The following is a 9,048-nucleotide window of genomic DNA, read 5'->3' on the forward strand; positions in this document are numbered from 1 at the left end:
GCATTCTTAAGCACTGGGCCATCTCTCCAGCCCTAGCACTTACTTCGTGAAACAACCTGAGCTAAAGTGAGACTTTATTATTACTTATTTAGCCTCTCATATGTCTATCTCTGTGTCTGTCTATCTATCTCTATTTTTTGTGTAGATACATACACACATATATTTTATTGGTTCTGAGTCTCTGATAAACATTAACACAATCAGCTACCTTATTTAACTATTGGAAAGAAAGAAATCCATATATGTGACAACTTAGCTGAGCCCTTAACCATGAAATATTTCCCAAAGGTGCATGTGTTGAAGGTTTGGCCCCCAATGCAATGTTCAGAGGTGGAGAATATTTACATAAACATATGTAAACGTATGTTGGGATTTAAAATTTTCTCTCAAACTATTGCTAATCATCTCCATGTTATTATTGAATAACACACTCTTTCACTATTCCCTAAAAGCACCATTCTAAAAAAAAAAATTAGTGTAAGGAAGGGAAATAATTTCTGCTCTAAAAGTTACATCTTGTGCATCTGCATACTGACCTAAGCATGATCAAACAAGGAAACAAAGATGCACCCCTGTTCTTGTTCACACACCTGCCCGCATAAAATGCAGGACAGTAAATCTGAATGATGTCCTGAGAGCCCTTTAGTAGTTAAACATAATCCAGGCAAACAAAGACAGGTGAAAGGTATTGATTTTATGTCACATAAATGTGTGTGGCACAAGCCTTAAATAATGCTCCCAGGGCCCTTTTTGGTGTGGTCGGGCAAGCCTGTGTTTAACGACGTGAGAGCTCCTTTCTCTAAGGTCAATCGTATGTGTTTAACCTCTAGGCTCCCGAGTGGCTCACTGCCCCACTGGTTTATGGAGTGGAAGCCAAGGAGATTGGGGATTTAGGGCGCCGATGACTTGATCTTGCAGACTCTCGCTGTGTTACCCACGGATGGTAACAAATCCATTGCAGGCTGGCAGTCTTAGCCCTTCCGGGAGGCACGGTTGGCTGGTTCACATTTCAGATTTACTCCCGGAGGTGCAAAGCCCATGGTCACCTTTGGAAAATGGACTTGATCTCAAATCTGTGAGAGAAAATGGTCTGCCTTAATTGAGATTCCCTCACACACACTCACCCAGCAAACAGCTATAAAGGCAAACCTGAGGTCTTGGGGGTCTCTTCAGTTTTTGTTTCCTATCTGGAAAATTTCCACTCTGTGTATTTTCTGAAATCATTTTTTAAAATGCTAGGCCTAAGGCAAGGAAGATAACTCATCAGTTTCTGAAGCCTGATGACCTGTGTTTGATCCCCTGAACCCACACAAATGTGGATAGAGAGAACAGACTCTCTGTAATGTCCTCTGATGGCTACACATGCATTCTCTGGCATGCGTGTGCCCTCTCCAACACACACACACACACACACACACACACACACACACACACACACATAATACATAAATAAAAGTGTTAGTCCTTTGAGACATGATGTTAGGAAAGGAGGATAGGAAGGAGGAAGAAGGAATAGACAGTGGCAGAGGTGTATCAGAGATACAGGATGCTCCCACTTTGAGACTCCCAGGATGCATCAGAAATGAAGACTCAGGTCTGCCAGCAGAGAAGGGCGTTTCATTTAAAGCCAGTGTTATCACACAAATGTCTGTGTTCTCTACTGATGCCTACCTTAAAATGCTCACCCCCAAGGTGACGGTGTTAGGAAGTGGGCCTCCGGGAGGTCATTATGTCATAGGGGCTTGCCCTTATGAGATTAGTGACCTTATAAAAGAGGCCCCAAAGAGACCCAGCTCCTTCCCTCAAGGGAGACAAGTTCAGGGGGTATAGCTGAGGATGGAGTTAGAGTATGAGGATAACTCGTCTGAGAACGCAAGCTCTGTCCAGACACTAAGTCTGTCAACACCTGGATCCTGAACCTTTGGCCTCCAAAACCAGGGGGAGGAAACTTGCATGTTTATACGTCACCCAGCCTGTGGGGCTTTGTTACAGGAGCCCAAACAGACTCGAACATCTAGGATTTCCAGCCCACACTTCACCTCCTTTCCCACTTGTTTTTCGTTTGTTAGCACAATTGACTTTGGAAATAGAATCTTGCTGTGTAGACCAGGCCGGCCTCAAACTTGCAGCCCTGCTGCCTCAGCCTCCCAAGTCATGGGAGTCCAGGACTTCAGCACCACAACCAGCTCCTAACCCAGTTTGAAAAACAGGTAAGGTTTATTCTGCCATTTGGTAAACTCCGATTTAAGTGTGTGCCGTCAAATTGCATATAAAACAAGACCTGTCCTCTTACGAAGGAAAACATTTAACCATGAGACGTAACCGAAATATCAGGGGGAAAAATACAACCTGGATGTCAAGAGTTCATCATTTCCACTTTGTCAGCACGGAATTAATTCCGCCCTGCACTGACTTCTCGTGGAGAAGTTAGTCGAGCAGAGAAATTTGACAGTTCTAGGGCAGACATGGTTGTAATCAAAGAGGTGGAATGGTTCCACAGCTCACAGGTGAGCAGACAGAGAAGACGAGGCCTAGAAAATCTGGAGAGGTGGACAGGGCACCAATGTGGACCTCTCTAAGCACAGGGACCCTGGCTCAGAACTGTACTATACTCCAGCACTCTGGCTCCCCCGCTGCCCAAGTGTCACGTGCTGGCTGGAGTTTTCTAGAAATGAGAGTCATATCTACGCACCACAGTGTCTACCTCATTTAGAGACAGTTTTCCTGAAGAGCTGGGGCAAAGGAACCCTACGGTTCCCAGAAGCCTTGCACTGTGACAGATTGTGGTGACATCTTCAGACCTGACCTGGTCAGCCAGCATCATGGGCAGAGTGGTCCATACCCAAGTGTAATGGGCAGGATTCTCTAGAGAAACAGAATAGATAGGATGAACAGGTGGATGCATAAAACTTGGAGATAGTAATAATGGCTGAACCACACCTGAGAGGCCAAGAGCTCACTAGCTGCTCGGCCTTGAGGCTGGGTGCTCAGAAGTCCCAACCTGTCACAGAAAACCCAAAGGGTTCCTGGGAGCTGCTGGTCCTCAGTCAGTGATGGAAGCCAGGAAACACAGGTTCCGGTATCAGTGAAGGAATCACCAGCAGCAGCAACAGGATGAATTAACTCAGAGGCGAGGGAGCCAAGGTCAACCCAAGAAAAGGCAAGCAACCTTCCTTCCTCTGCATCTGCTTTGATCTGGGCTGCCGCCAGACGGTGCTGCCCACGTGTGGGGTGGATTGTCCCACATCAATTAAGACCAGTAAGACAATTCCTCAAATGAGGCTCCCTACTCAGGTGACTAATTTGTGGCAAGTTGACATTAAAACCAACAAACCCACTAAGGGATAGACTCATATCTGAGGACTACAACTATTTCTGAGGAAACTAAAAAATTTCTGCCATTAAGTGACACAATCATATTATTTACTTTCTCTTTATAGTTGTGGATGTCATTGATTACACCGGGACCATTTCTAGAATAAACTCCACTCGGTCCTGGAACATAGCTTTGATACACTACAGGATTGGCTTTGCTGAAAATGTACTTTACATTTTTACGTTTAAATCCCTGACTGAGGGAGGGATGCTGCTTTCTATGTTAGGGTCATTTTTATTGGATTGAAGTATTAAAATTGTGTTGGAACCTAAATGAATCAATGTGGCATGTTGAAATATGGAACAATTATCTGTTCCTCAAGAGGGACACGGAGCTCAGCTACGCCACACTTCAGTCTGGCTAACGTACTAGATCTTCAGTCCATATTGCTTCATCTTCTGTGGCAACTGCTCGATCTGAGTTCTTTGTAAAGCAGTTTCTTCTACTCACTTTAAAAACTCAGCTTCATCAAGCATAATTTCCACATCACAAAATCCAGTCACTTTTAACCATGTACAATTTAGGGTATGATTCCATGACTTTTAGTAACTATTGGTCAATTTCGATAAGTTTTTAAAAATAACTATCATTTATTCTTTGAACACTTCGTACATGTATACAATATGTTTTGATGATCTCTATCCCCTACTACCTACCTCAGCTCTGCCCTAGAGCCCCATTAATGTATCTCCCTCCAATTTTTGTTTGTTTGTTTGGAAACAGGGTCTCCCTACATAGCCCTGGCTGTCCTGGAACTATCTCTGGAGACCAGGCTGGCCTCGAACTCGCAGAGATCGCTTCTGCCTGGGATTAAAGGTGTTGAAACCATCTCATCCTGTTCCATTTGTTAAAATAATTAATAACCCACTGAGTCCACTTAGGGCTGTCCACATACACATGGGTATGGGGCCGTCATCTGCATTGTACTCTGAAGAAAAACCAAATTTTCACCCCGCTAGCCATCAACCGCTGATAGCTTTTCAGCTAGGCCTGGGACCTTGGGCGTCCCTCTCCACCCATGTTGAAATGTTGTCAGTTTTTGAAACAATACGCCCATTTCCCTCGGGTTGTGATCCTCTTTCATAGACTCACCTTGTTTTCTTGTCTTTCAGGATGTACAGGAGAGCCGGGGACCTTGTAAAGGTGGGAAAGGAAGTGTTACCGGCGTGTTTAGTGAAACAGCTGATCAAGGGCAACGCTCAATATAGAAGTCGGGAGCCCGGTGCATTCTTCCTTTATTGCCCTGACCAGCGGGGGTTCCTGTTTGACAGTCAAGTCAGACTTTCTGCTTTATTTAAAATAACAAACAACAACAACAACAACAACAAAAACCCTACCATCAGCCTCCGAGTGATGGGAATACAGGCTTGGGTCACCACACCCACTTAGTCAGAGCTACAAATACGTTACACGGTATGTGACTTTTTGTGTCTGGCATCTTTCAGTTAGAGGTATTTCCCAGATTTGTCCATTCTGTGGCATATTTCAGTACATTCCTTGTTATCATTGAACACTGTTCTGTTGTATAAATGTGCCACAATTTACTGAACTAGTCACTCTTTAAAAGGGATTTCCAGCTAATGATAATTATACATGAAATTGCTAACGCCTATAGATTTATGCATATAAGTTTATATTTCTTTTGAGTTAAGTACCTTGGAGTAAAATTTCTTGGTTGAGTTGTAAATGTATTTAACCAAGTAAGACATTATAGATTTGGAGAAAAGGCTCAGTGATTAAGAGTACTTGCTGCTCTTGCAGAGAACCCTGGTTCAATTTCCAGCACCCACATAATGACTCACAGCATGCCACAACTGCAGCCCCAGGGAATCTGACACCCTCTTTTTTTTTCCCCCAGTTGGCTGCAAAAGTCCAGCCATTTAGTAAGAATTCCCCACCCTTATTCCACGACAGCATCCTGAGAATTACAGGCACAGCTGTGTGGGAAGCTGTGGAAAGCCAAGCAAAATGAGGCTAGCAGTCAGACACTAGCATGATCTTCATAGGAGCCTAGGGCTGGCCACACACCACCAAAAGTATGAGGGTGCTGGGCTGGTCACGAGTGTGCACATGTGTGTTCCACTGGCTTGCTTCTGCCATGCCCAATGCCCAGTGAGGGACAGCCGGAGCTCGCCCAGGCCTTGTCTGCTTGGCGTTTTTCCTCAGACCTCACCACATCATCATGGGCTTTCCTTTTCTCTGCCAGCCTGCCTGCCTCTCGGATTTTGCGCCGCTTGCCAAACATGATCTTTTGGTAGAGATACTTCTTTCGCTTTCTCATCATTGCGATGGCCAGGCGCTTAGCCTCCCTTTCTTCCTCCTGGGCCAGCCGCTGCTTGTCCTCCATTTTCACAGTGCCAGCCACCACCTGGGACTTCTTCCTTTCCAGCCTTTGCTGCTCCAAGGCAGACAGGTACTCTTCCTCCTCCTTCTCTGAATCAGCTTCCGCATCTTCCTCCTCCTCATTCCCCGCCCCCAACATCACCATCCTCTTCATGGTCATCTTCATCATCCTCCTCTTCATCCTCCTCTTCCTCTTTCAAGTCTCCTGTGTCTTCTCCCTGCTGCAGAGCCTGTAGCTTCCGCTTCTCAGGGGGAATGTAATCTCCTTCCTTCTCAAATACAAAGGGTGAAATGTGTGGGGGCAGCTGCACCCCGGGAAGTCCTCTGCCACAGGGAGGAGGAGGCGGGCATTCACACAGTCAAACACCCACTGGGGCTGTACATGGTACCTGCCAATGATGGAGGTTTGCTGCCCAGGCTGGTCAGCAATCTGGTGGGTGACACAGGAAACCTCTCGGTCAGCAATCTGGTGGGTGACACAGGAAACCTCTCGGTTCAGGAAGAACTTCGGGCCTTTGAAGAGTTTCTTGTGTTTTTCCTGGGCCTCCAGCTCTTTCCTGTGCCCTTCCTCTTGTGTGGCCATCTCCCCATCAGTAGGAAACTCAGTGGCTTCAGCCTTCTCTATAGTAGACACCACCACTCGGGCCAAGCTGGCACTCAGGGCTGCTAGTTTCTCCAAAGAGCTCTCAGAGTCCAGTGCATATGTGTCCTTGCTGATCTTTGTCTCTGCTTGGGCTTGACCTTCAAGCTTGGGTGGGTAGGGAAGACTGAGAGACTGGTAAAGGCAGAAGTTGACAAAGCCCAGGAGAGTGGTCTAGAACTCAGTGAAGGTGGCCATGGTCCTATAGTCCCCATCTGTTGGATGATCATGGGAGAAAGTATAGGGTGCAATTCATATGATGAGCTGCCCCAGCACCTCAGCCTGATAATAAATGCCTTTGATGGACGGGAAGACCTTGCGTGGGGCTTGGGCAGCAATGATGTAGTGCAGGAACGCCACAGTCAGCAGGTAACACCACTGAATGGTCTGCACATGGCACTTGCTGGTCCATGGGAAGGTGGAGAAGAGGAAGCACATTGACAGGGCATCATCAAGATCCCTCAGAGCATCGATAAATGTGGGGTACCACTCCTCGGCAATGTGGTCAAGTTTGTACTGGGTTTATTGTCCTTCAAGCTCCACAGCACTCCACTCGCTCTTCCCATAGGCTTTGCGGAGCTTCCAAATAAACAATCTTGTACTCTCGGAACTTGTTGACGATGGGCTCATGGAGGAGGAATTCAATAACTTTGATAAGGTAAAATGTTCGGGCTGCTGTGGAGCCCTTGTTCACTTTCTTTTTATGCTTGGGCTCAGGGGCACAAATGCCTTTCAGGATACACAGGCGCCAGAAATCAGGCAGCTTCTTCTGGGCTTTGTTTCAGGTGACGTAATTGGTGGTGGAGCCTCCTTCATACTTCTCCAGACCTCCCATGGCTCCACGCTGAGAAACCCTGACACCCTCTTTTGGCCTCCTTGTGTACTGCATGAATGTGGTGTCTATACATAGATTCAGGCAAACACTCAGATGCATACAGTATGTAAATCTTAAACAAAACATAATATGGATTCATCTCTTTTTTTTTTGTTTTGTTTTTTTTTTTTTTTTTTTTTCGAGACAGGGTTTCTCTGTGCAGTTTTGGTGCCTGTCCTGGATCTCTCTCTGTAGACCAGGCTGGCCTCGAACTCACAGAGATCTGCCTGGCTCTACCTCCCGAGGGCTGAGATTAAAGGTGTGTGCCACCACTGCCCGGTGGAATTCATCTCTTTGGAAAAAAAAAAAGAGAAAGAAAAGAAATTAGTGACTAGAGCAAGACTACATTAATGTTTGTTGTGGGGCTGGTCTACGGCTGACAGATTCTCTCAGTTCCTGTTTCTCTGGGAAACACTATTTCATCTTCATTTTGAGGAATAATTTTTCTGGGTATAATATTCTTGTTAATGTTTTTCTTTCAGTACTTTGAACACAGCATTTCACTCTCCTCTAGCCTGTAAGCTTTCTGCTGAGTCGTCCGCTGGAGGCCTAATGGGTAGTCCTATGTGTGACTTGGTGTTCTTCCCTGTTTTTGAGAATTTTTCTCTTTATCTTGTTCTTTTTGACTATCATCTGTCTTGGTCTATTTCGGTTGAATCTAGTTGGGAGCCCCTGAGCTTTTTTAAAATCTGGGAAGTTTTCTAAAGTAGGTTTTCAGCATCCTTCCCTATTTCTTTACTTTCTGGGACTTTCATTATGAAACCCACCAGATTGTGGGAGAGAGCTAGAGTTGCCCGCCTCCGCCCCACCTATTCTCCACAGGTTGGGGTTTTCAGATTCCTTAGCAACCATTCTGGTGAGTATGTATGCTACCTCGTGCTTTCCATTTGGATGAATGAATGGATGGGTGGATGGATAGATGGATGGATGGATGGATGGATAGATGGATGGATGGTGTATATGCATGTGTATGCATGAGTGTGTGCGGCCTTACTCCTACATGTTGAAGCCAGAAATCGATGTTGGTATGTTTCTCCTTAACCACTCTCCACCTTGTGGCTTGTTTGTTTGTTTTTTGTTTTTCTTTTTTGAATCCAGCTCTTACCATTTGGGCTAGACTGCCAGCAATCTCCAGGTTTACCCGTCTCCCTTCCCAGTGCTGAGGTTATAAGCACTCATCATGGAGCCTGGCTTGGAAGTGGCTTCCGGAGATCCAATCCTAGGCTTGTGCGGCCCCATCTTACTCACTGAGCCATGTCCCCCCTCATTTCTATTTTCTAATGACTTTTGTCTGCATTTGCTATGATCTCTCTTCTTTTATTATTTGATCTGCTCAAAATTTTACCCATTTAAAACATGACACCACTTTTACTACTAGCCCAAGGTCATATGTTTCTTCTAGAAATTTTATAGTTGTAGTTTTTGAATTTATGCCTATGATTCATTGAAAGTTAAGTTTCATATCTAGATCAAGGTTAATTTTTTGGCATTCAATCAAATCTAATTGTTTGAAGAGACAGTTCTTTCTCTTTGAATTACCCTGGCGCTTGTGACAATTATGGACTGACTGTATCTACCGTGGGCCTTTTTCTAGACTTCCTGCTGTTTCATTAATCAGCGTGTCTATTGTCTTAGTAGGTCTGTGTTTCTCTCCTGTTGCTGTGATGAAATGCCCTGACAGAAGGAACGTAAAGGAGAAAGGTTTATGTTAGCTCACAGTTCAAAGGCGAAGTCCATCATGTCAAAGCAGGTGGGTGAGTGTGGGGAGTGTGTGTGTGTGTGTGTTTGTGTGTGTGTGTGTGTGTGTGTGTGTGT

General features: G+C 45.3%; 1 pseudogene; it reads right to left on the reverse strand.

The window, feature by feature from the left end:
• Positions 1 to 5,432: 5,432 nt before the first annotated feature.
• Positions 5,433 to 7,194, reverse strand: LOC131915638 (pescadillo homolog; annotated as a pseudogene).
• Between the last annotated feature and the right edge of the window lie 1,854 nt (positions 7,195 to 9,048).

Source organism: Peromyscus eremicus, chromosome 7, assembly GCF_949786415.1.
Source record: "Peromyscus eremicus chromosome 7, PerEre_H2_v1, whole genome shotgun sequence".
NCBI lineage: Eukaryota > Metazoa > Chordata > Mammalia > Rodentia > Cricetidae > Peromyscus > Peromyscus eremicus.